Raw genomic sequence first — 10,000 nt, forward strand, 5'->3', positions numbered from 1 at the left:
GACAGAAGGAATCTCGTCAATCCAACGCTGCGGTACGCATAGACCTTCGGGGATACACTAACTAACAATACGGAGCATCATTTCCAACCGCCGTTTACCCGTGCAATTTGTAGAACAGAATGTAGTACGGCCGGGTGTCACTCGGATCGCTAATAACTCGGTAAACACGCTTCCTAGTCGTTTGTCATCGCGATACATGCTATCGTAGAGAAAAAAAAAGATAGAGACAGAAGGAATCTCGTCAATCCAACGCTGCGGTACGCATAGACCTTCGGGGATACACTAACTAACAATACGGAGCATCATTTCCAACCGCCGTTTACCCGTGCAATTTGTAGAACAGAATGTAGTACGGCCGGGTGTCACCCTACTCAAGTCCATTATTTGCTAATAACTCGATAAATAATAATTGTAGCGAGTTTGGTGTTATGATATATATTGTTAGAAACCGTCTATATTACAGTGATATCACGTCGAAAATCGTCTAGGACCGATAGGGAAAAAGTTTCCTCTTGGCGGTGGGACTTAGAAAAATTTTCGTCGAACGTCCGACGGAGTAGTACATCCGTCCATTATTTGCTAATAACTCGATAAATAATAATTGTAGCGAGTTTGGTGTTATGATATATATTGTTAGAAACCGTCTATATTACAGTGATATCACGTCGAAAATCGTCTAGGACCGATAGGGAAAAAGTTTCCTCTTGGCGGTGGGACTTAGAAAAATTTCCAGAGTTTTGTCGACGGAGTAGCACATCCGTCCATTATTTGCTAATAACTCGATAAATAATAATTGTAGCGAGTTTGGTGTTATGATATATATTGTTAGAAACCGTCTATATTACAGTGATATCACGTCGAAAATCGTCTAGGACCGATACGGAAAAAGTTTCCTCTTAGCGGTGGGACTTAGAAAAATTTTCGTCGAACGTCCGACGGAGTAGCACATCCGTCCATTATTTGCTAATAACTCGATAAATAATAATTGTAGCGAGTTTGGTGTTATGATATATATTGTTAGAAACCGTCTATATTACAGTGATATCACGTCGAAAATCGTCTAGGACCGATACGGAAAAAGTTTCCTCTTAGCGGTGGGACTTAGAAAAATTTCCAGAGTTTTGTCGACGGAGTAGCACATCCGTCCATTATTTGCTAATAACTCGATAAATAATAATTGTAGCGAGTTTGGTGTTATGATATATATTGTTAGAAACCGTCTATATTACAGTGATATCACGTCGAAAATCGTCTAGGACCGATACGGAAAAAGTTTCCTCTTAGCGGTGGGACTTAGAAAAATTTCCAGAGTTTTGTCGACGGAGTAGCACATCCGTCCATTATTTGCTAATAACTCGATAAATAATAATTGTAGCGAGTTTGGTGTTATGATATATATTGTTAGAAACCGTCTATATTACAGTGATATCACGTCGAAAATCGTCTAGGACCGATACGGAAAAAGTTTCCTCTTAGCGGTGGGACTTAGAAAAATTTCCAGAGTTTTGTCGACGGAGTAGCACATCCGTCCATTATTTGCTAATAACTCGATAAATAATAATTGTAGCGAGTTTGGTGTTATGATATATATTGTTAGAAACCGTCTATATTACAGTGATATCACGTCGAAAATCGTCTAGGACCGATACGGAAAAAGTTTCCTCTTAGCGGTGGGACTTAGAAAAATTTCCAGAGTTTTGTCGACGGAGTAGCACATCCGTCCATTATTTGCTAATAACTCGATAAATAATAATTGTAGCGAGTTTGGTGTTATGATATATATTGTTAGAAACCGTCTATATTACAGTGATATCACGTCGAAAATCGTCTAGGACCGATACGGAAAAAGTTTCCTCTTAGCGGTGGGACTTAGAAAAATTTTCGTCGAACGTCCGACGGAGTAGCACATCCGTCCATTATTTGCTAATAACTCGATAAATAATAATTGTAGCGAGTTTGGTGTTATGATATATATTGTTAGAAACCGTCTATATTACAGTGATATCACGTCGAAAATCGTCTAGGACCGATACGGAAAAAGTTTCCTCTTAGCGGTGGGACTTAGAAAAATTTCCAGAGTTTTGTCGACGGAGTAGCACATCCGTCCATTATTTGCTAATAACTCGATAAATAATAATTGTAGCGAGTTTGGTGTTATGATATATATTGTTAGAAACCGTCTATATTACAGTGATATCACGTCGAAAATCGTCTAGGACCGATACGGAAAAAGTTTCCTCTTAGCGGTGGGACTTAGAAAAATTTCCAGAGTTTTGTCGACGGAGTAGCACATCCGTCCATTATTTGCTAATAACTCGATAAATAATAATTGTAGCGAGTTTGGTGTTATGATATATATTGTTAGAAACCGTCTATAGTACAGTGATATCACGTCGAAAATCGTCTAGGACCGATACGGAAAAAGTTTCCTCTTAGCGGTGGGACTTAGAAAAATTTTCGTCGAACGTCCGACGGAGTAGCACATCCGTCCATTATTTGCTAATAACTCGATAAATAATAATTGTAGCGAGTTTGGTGTTATGATATATATTGTTAGAAACCGTCTATATTACAGTGATATCACGTCGAAAATCGTCTAGGACCGATACGGAAAAAGTTTCCTCTTAGCGGTGGGACTTAGAAAAATTTCCAGAGTTTTGTCGACGGAGTAGCACATCCGTCCATTATTTGCTAATAACTCGATAAATAATAATTGTAGCGAGTTTGGTGTTATGATATATATTGTTAGAAACCGTCTATATTACAGTGATATCACGTCGAAAATCGTCTAGGACCGATACGGAAAAAGTTTCCTCTTAGCGGTGGGACTTAGAAAAATTTTCGTCGAACGTCCGACGGAATAGCACATCCGTCCATTATTTGCTAATAACTCGATAAATAATAATTGTAGCGAGTTTGGTGTCATGATATATATTGTTAGAAACCGTCTATATTACAGTGATATCACGTCGAAAATCGTCTAGGACCGATACGGAAAAAGTTTCCTCTTAGCGGTGGGACTTAGAAAAATTTCCAGAGTTTTGTCGACGGAGTAGCACATCCGTCCATTATTTGCTAATAACTCGATAAATAATAATTGTAGCGAGTTTGGTGTTATGATATATATTGTTAGAAACCGTCTATATTACAGTGATATCACGTCGAAAATCGTCTAGGACCGATACGGAAAAAGTTTCCTCTTAGCGGTGGGACTTAGAAAAATTTTCGTCGAACGTCCGACGGAGTAGCACATCCGTCCATTATTTGCTAATAACTCGATAAATAATAATTGTAGCGAGTTTGGTGTTATGATATATATTGTTAGAAACCGTCTATATTACAGTGATATCACGTCGAAAATCGTCTAGGACCGATACGGAAAAAGTTTCCTCTTAGCGGTGGGACTTAGAAAAATTTCCAGAGTTTTGTCGACGGAGTAGCACATCCGTCCATTATTTGCTAATAACTCGATAAATAATAATTGTAGCGAGTTTGGTGTTATGATATATATTGTTAGAAACCGTCTATATTACAGTGATATCACGTCGAAAATCGTCTAGGACCGATACGGAAAAAGTTTCCTCTTAGCGGTGGGACTTAGAAAAATTTCCAGAGTTTTGTCGACGGAGTAGCACATCCGTCCATTATTTGCTAATAACTCGATAAATAATAATTGTAGCGAGTTTGGTGTTATGATATATATTGTTAGAAACCGTCTATAGTACAGTGATATCACGTCGAAAATCGTCTAGGACCGATACGGAAAAAGTTTCCTCTTAGCGGTGGGACTTAGAAAAATTTTCGTCGAACGTCCGACGGAGTAGCACATCCGTCCATTATTTGCTAATAACTCGATAAATAATAATTGTAGCGAGTTTGGTGTTATGATATATATTGTTAGAAACCGTCTATATTACAGTGATATCACGTCGAAAATCGTCTAGGACCGATACGGAAAAAGTTTCCTCTTAGCGGTGGGACTTAGAAAAATTTCCAGAGTTTTGTCGACGGAGTAGCACATCCGTCCATTATTTGCTAATAACTCGATAAATAATAATTGTAGCGAGTTTGGTGTTATGATATATATTGTTAGAAACCGTCTATATTACAGTGATATCACGTCGAAAATCGTCTAGGACCGATACGGAAAAAGTTTCCTCTTAGCGGTGGGACTTAGAAAAATTTCCAGAGTTTTGTCGACGGAGTAGCACATCCGTCCATTATTTGCTAATAACTCGATAAATAATAATTGTAGCGAGTTTGGTGTTATGATATATATTGTTAGAAACCGTCTATATTACAGTGATATCACGTCGAAAATCGTCTAGGACCGATACGGAAAAAGTTTCCTCTTAGCGGTGGGACTTAGAAAAATTTCCAGAGTTTTGTCGACGGAGTAGCACATCCGTCCATTATTTGCTAATAACTCGATAAATAATAATTGTAGCGAGTTTGGTGTTATGATATATATTGTTAGAAACCGTCTATATTACAGTGATATCACGTCGAAAATCGTCTAGGACCGATACGGAAAAAGTTTCCTCTTAGCGGTGGGACTTAGAAAAATTTTCGTCGAACGTCCGACGGAGTAGCACATCCGTCCATTATTTGCTAATAACTCGATAAATAATAATTGTAGCGAGTTTGGTGTTATGATATATATTGTTAGAAACCGTCTATATTACAGTGATATCACGTCGAAAATCGTCTAGGACCGATACGGAAAAAGTTTCCTCTTAGCGGTGGGACTTAGAAAAATTTCCAGAGTTTTGTCGACGGAGTAGCACATCCGTCCATTATTTGCTAATAACTCGATAAATAATAATTGTAGCGAGTTTGGTGTTATGATATATATTGTTAGAAACCGTCTATATTACAGTGATATCACGTCGAAAATCGTCTAGGACCGATACGGAAAAAGTTTCCTCTTAGCGGTGGGACTTAGAAAAATTTCCAGAGTTTTGTCGACGGAGTAGCACATCCGTCCATTATTTGCTAATAACTCGATAAATAATAATTGTAGCGAGTTTGGTGTTATGATATATATTGTTAGAAACCGTCTATAGTACAGTGATATCACGTCGAAAATCGTCTAGGACCGATACGGAAAAAGTTTCCTCTTAGCGGTGGGACTTAGAAAAATTTTCGTCGAACGTCCGACGGAGTAGCACATCCGTCCATTATTTGCTAATAACTCGATAAATAATAATTGTAGCGAGTTTGGTGTTATGATATATATTGTTAGAAACCGTCTATATTACAGTTATATCACGTCGAAAATCGTCTAGGACCGATACGGAAAAAGTTTCCTCTTAGCGGTGGGACTTAGAAAAATTTCCAGAGTTTTGTCGACGGAGTAGCACATCCGTCCATTATTTGCTAATAACTCGATAAATAATAATTGTAGCGAGTTTGGTGTTATGATATATATTGTTAGAAACCGTCTATATTACAGTGATATCACGTCGAAAATCGTCTAGGACCGATACGGAAAAAGTTTCCTCTTAGCGGTGGGACTTAGAAAAATTTCCAGAGTTTTGTCGACGGAGTAGCACATCCGTCCATTATTTGCTAATAACTCGATAAATAATAATTGTAGCGAGTTTGGTGTTATGATATATATTGTTAGAAACCGTCTATATTACAGTGATATCACGTCGAAAATCGTCTAGGACCGATACGGAAAAAGTTTCCTCTTAGCGGTGGGACTTAGAAAAATTTCCAGAGTTTTGTCGACGGAGTAGCACATCCGTCCATTATTTGCTAATAACTCGATAAATAATAATTGTAGCGAGTTTGGTGTTATGATATATATTGTTAGAAACCGTCTATATTACAGTGATATCACGTCGAAAATCGTCTAGGACCGATACGGAAAAAGTTTCCTCTTAGCGGTGGGACTTAGAAAAATTTCCAGAGTTTTGTCGACGGAGTAGCACATCCGTCCATTATTTGCTAATAACTCGATAAATAATAATTGTAGCGAGTTTGGTGTTATGATATATATTGTTAGAAACCGTCTATATTACAGTGATATCACGTCGAAAATCGTCTAGGACCGATACGGAAAAAGTTTCCTCTTAGCGGTGGGACTTAGAAAAATTTTCGTCGAACGTCCGACGGAATAGCACATCCGTCCATTATTTGCTAATAACTCGATAAATAATAATTGTAGCGAGTTTGGTGTTATGATATATATTGTTAGAAACCGTCTATATTACAGTGATATCACGTCGAAAATCGTCTAGGACCGATACGGAAAAAGTTTCCTCTTAGCGGTGGGACTTAGAAAAATTTCCAGAGTTTTGTCGACGGAGTAGCACATCCGTCCATTATTTGCTAATAACTCGATAAATAATAATTGTAGCGAGTTTGGTGTTATGATATATATTGTTAGAAACCGTCTATATTACAGTGATATCACGTCGAAAATCGTCTAGGACCGATACGGAAAAAGTTTCCTCTTAGCGGTGGGACTTAGAAAAATTTTCGTCGAACGTCCGACGGAGTAGCACATCCGTCCATTATTTGCTAATAACTCGATAAATAATAATTGTAGCGAGTTTGGTGTTATGATATATATTGTTAGAAACCGTCTATATTACAGTGATATCACGTCGAAAATCGTCTAGGACCGATACGGAAAAAGTTTCCTCTTAGCGGTGGGACTTAGAAAAATTTTCGTCGAACGTCCGACGGAGTAGCACATCCGTCCATTATTTGCTAATAACTCGATAAATAATAATTGTAGCGAGTTTGGTGTTATGATATATATTGTTAGAAACCGTCTATATTACAGTGATATCACGTCGAAAATCGTCTAGGACCGATACGGAAAAAGTTTCCTCTTAGCGGTGGGACTTAGAAAAATTTCCAGAGTTTTGTCGACGGAGTAGCACATCCGTCCATTATTTGCTAATAACTCGATAAATAATAATTGTAGCGAGTTTGGTGTTATGATATATATTGTTAGAAACCGTCTATATTACAGTGATATCACGTCGAAAATCGTCTAGGACCGATACGGAAAAAGTTTCCTCTTAGCGGTGGGACTTAGAAAAATTTTCGTCGAACGTCCGACGGAGTAGCACATCCGTCCATTATTTGCTAATAACTCGATAAATAATAATTGTAGCGAGTTTGGTGTTATGATATATATTGTTAGAAACCGTCTATATTACAGTGATATCACGTCGAAAATCGTCTAGGACCGATACGGAAAAAGTTTCCTCTTAGCGGTGGGACTTAGAAAAATTTTCGTCGAACGTCCGACGGAGTAGCACATCCGTCCATTATTTGCTAATAACTCGATAAATAATAATTGTAGCGAGTTTGGTGTTATGATATATATTGTTAGAAACCGTCTATATTACAGTGATATCACGTCGAAAATCGTCTAGGACCGATACGGAAAAAGTTTCCTCTTAGCGGTGGGACTTAGAAAAATTTCCAGAGTTTTGTCGACGGAGTAGCACATCCGTCCATTATTTGCTAATAACTCGATAAATAATAATTGTAGCGAGTTTGGTGTTATGATATATATTGTTAGAAACCGTCTATATTACAGTGATATCACGTCGAAAATCGTCTAGGACCGATACGGAAAAAGTTTCCTCTTAGCGGTGGGACTTAGAAAAATTTTCGTCGAACGTCCGACGGAGTAGCACATCCGTCCATTATTTGCTAATAACTCGATAAATAATAATTGTAGCGAGTTTGGTGTTATGATATATATTGTTAGAAACCGTCTATATTACAGTGATATCACGTCGAAAATCGTCTAGGACCGATACGGAAAAAGTTTCCTCTTAGCGGTGGGACTTAGAAAAATTTCCAGAGTTTTGTCGACGGAGTAGCACATCCGTCCATTATTTGCTAATAACTCGATAAATAATAATTGTAGCGAGTTTGGTGTTATGATATATATTGTTAGAAACCGTCTATATTACAGTGATATCACGTCGAAAATCGTCTAGGACCGATACGGAAAAAGTTTCCTCTTAGCGGTGGGACTTAGAAAAATTTTCGTCGAACGTCCGACGGAGTAGCACATCCGTCCATTATTTGCTAATAACTCGATAAATAATAATTGTAGCGAGTTTGGTGTTATGATATATATTGTTAGAAACCGTCTATATTACAGTGATATCACGTCGAAAATCGTCTAGGACCGATACGGAAAAAGTTTCCTCTTAGCGGTGGGACTTAGAAAAATTTCCAGAGTTTTGTCGACGGAGTAGCACATCCGTCCATTATTTGCTAATAACTCGATAAATAATAATTGTAGCGAGTTTGGTGTTATGATATATATTGTTAGAAACCGTCTATATTACAGTGATATCACGTCGAAAATCGTCTAGGACCGATACGGAAAAAGTTTCCTCTTAGCGGTGGGACTTAGAAAAATTTTCGTCGAACGTCCGACGGAGTAGCACATCCGTCCATTATTTGCTAATAACTCGATAAATAATAATTGTAGCGAGTTTGGTGTTATGATATATATTGTTAGAAACCGTCTATATTACAGTGATATCACGTCGAAAATCGTCTAGGACCGATACGGAAAAAGTTTCCTCTTAGCGGTGGGACTTAGAAAAATTTTCGTCGAACGTCCGACGGAGTAGCACATCCGTCCATTATTTGCTAATAACTCGATAAATAATAATTGTAGCGAGTTTGGTGTTATGATATATATTGTTAGAAACCGTCTATATTACAGTGATATCACGTCGAAAATCGTCTAGGACCGATACGGAAAAAGTTTCCTCTTAGCGGTGGGACTTAGAAAAATTTCCAGAGTTTTGTCGACGGAGTAGCACATCCGTCCATTATTTGCTAATAACTCGATAAATAATAATTGTAGCGAGTTTGGTGTTATGATATATATTGTTAGAAACCGTCTATATTACAGTGATATCACGTCGAAAATCGTCTAGGACCGATACGGAAAAAGTTTCCTCTTAGCGGTGGGACTTAGAAAAATTTCCAGAGTTTTGTCGACGGAGTAGCACATCCGTCCATTATTTGCTAATAACTCGATAAATAATAATTGTAGCGAGTTTGGTGTTATGATATATATTGTTAGAAACCGTCTATATTACAGTGATATCACGTCGAAAATCGTCTAGGACCGATAGGGAAAAAGTTTCCTCTTGGCGGTGGGACTTAGAAAAATTTTCGTCGAACGTCCGACGAAGTAGCACATCCGTCCATTATTTGCTAATAACTCGATAAATAATAATTGTAGCGAGTTTGGTGTTATGATATATATTGTTAGAAACCGTCTATATTACAGTGATATCACGTCGAAAATCGTCTAGGACCGATACTTAAAAATTTTCCTCTTATTTGTGGGACTTAGAAAAATTTTCAAAGTTCGGTGAATTATGAAAAGTTGGTTATTTTGTGTAAAATAATATAGAAATGTTAAAATTTATTATATTTTGTGAAAAAAATTTTTATACTTTTTTCGCTCTAAGTTCCAACAGCCCCGCCGGGAGGTCTGTTGCCGCGGCGGTTTGCGGCCATAAGCGCGCGTGCTATTGACCGCGCGGCGCCGGCGTCCCGGCCGGCCGTTCGGTATCTATAAGAGAGTCGACGGTTCGGTCGAGTCGGTCGGTGCAGCGCGCGTCTGTGGCTATTCTACGATCTCGGTCGAGAAGCAGTCATGGGCGCCTCGAGACTTCGGTCTTGACTGTTTCGTACCGTGCTTCGTATCGAATTATTCTCTACACAGCATTGCCACGGGTCGGTGTCCTAGACCGAATGGCCCTTATGTGGCGAGCCTTCCCTTAGTGGAGGTTGGTGACTTGTATTCACTTTTGTGTTTACTCGTACTAACTGAGCATCAACTCTTATGTCCGAGCGACTAAGGTATGAAAAAGAGAAAATAGAGTTAAAGAGAAAAAAAATTCTGTCTTTTAAAGACAGAATAAAGAGAAAAATTCGTTAAATAATAGAGGTGTCCTATTTCGTTTATGCCCAGCGCGAGAAGATGGCA

Source organism: Halictus rubicundus, unplaced genomic scaffold (assembly GCF_050948215.1).
Source record: "Halictus rubicundus isolate RS-2024b unplaced genomic scaffold, iyHalRubi1_principal scaffold0390, whole genome shotgun sequence".
In the NCBI taxonomy this organism is placed as follows: Eukaryota; Metazoa; Arthropoda; class Insecta; order Hymenoptera; family Halictidae; genus Halictus; species Halictus rubicundus.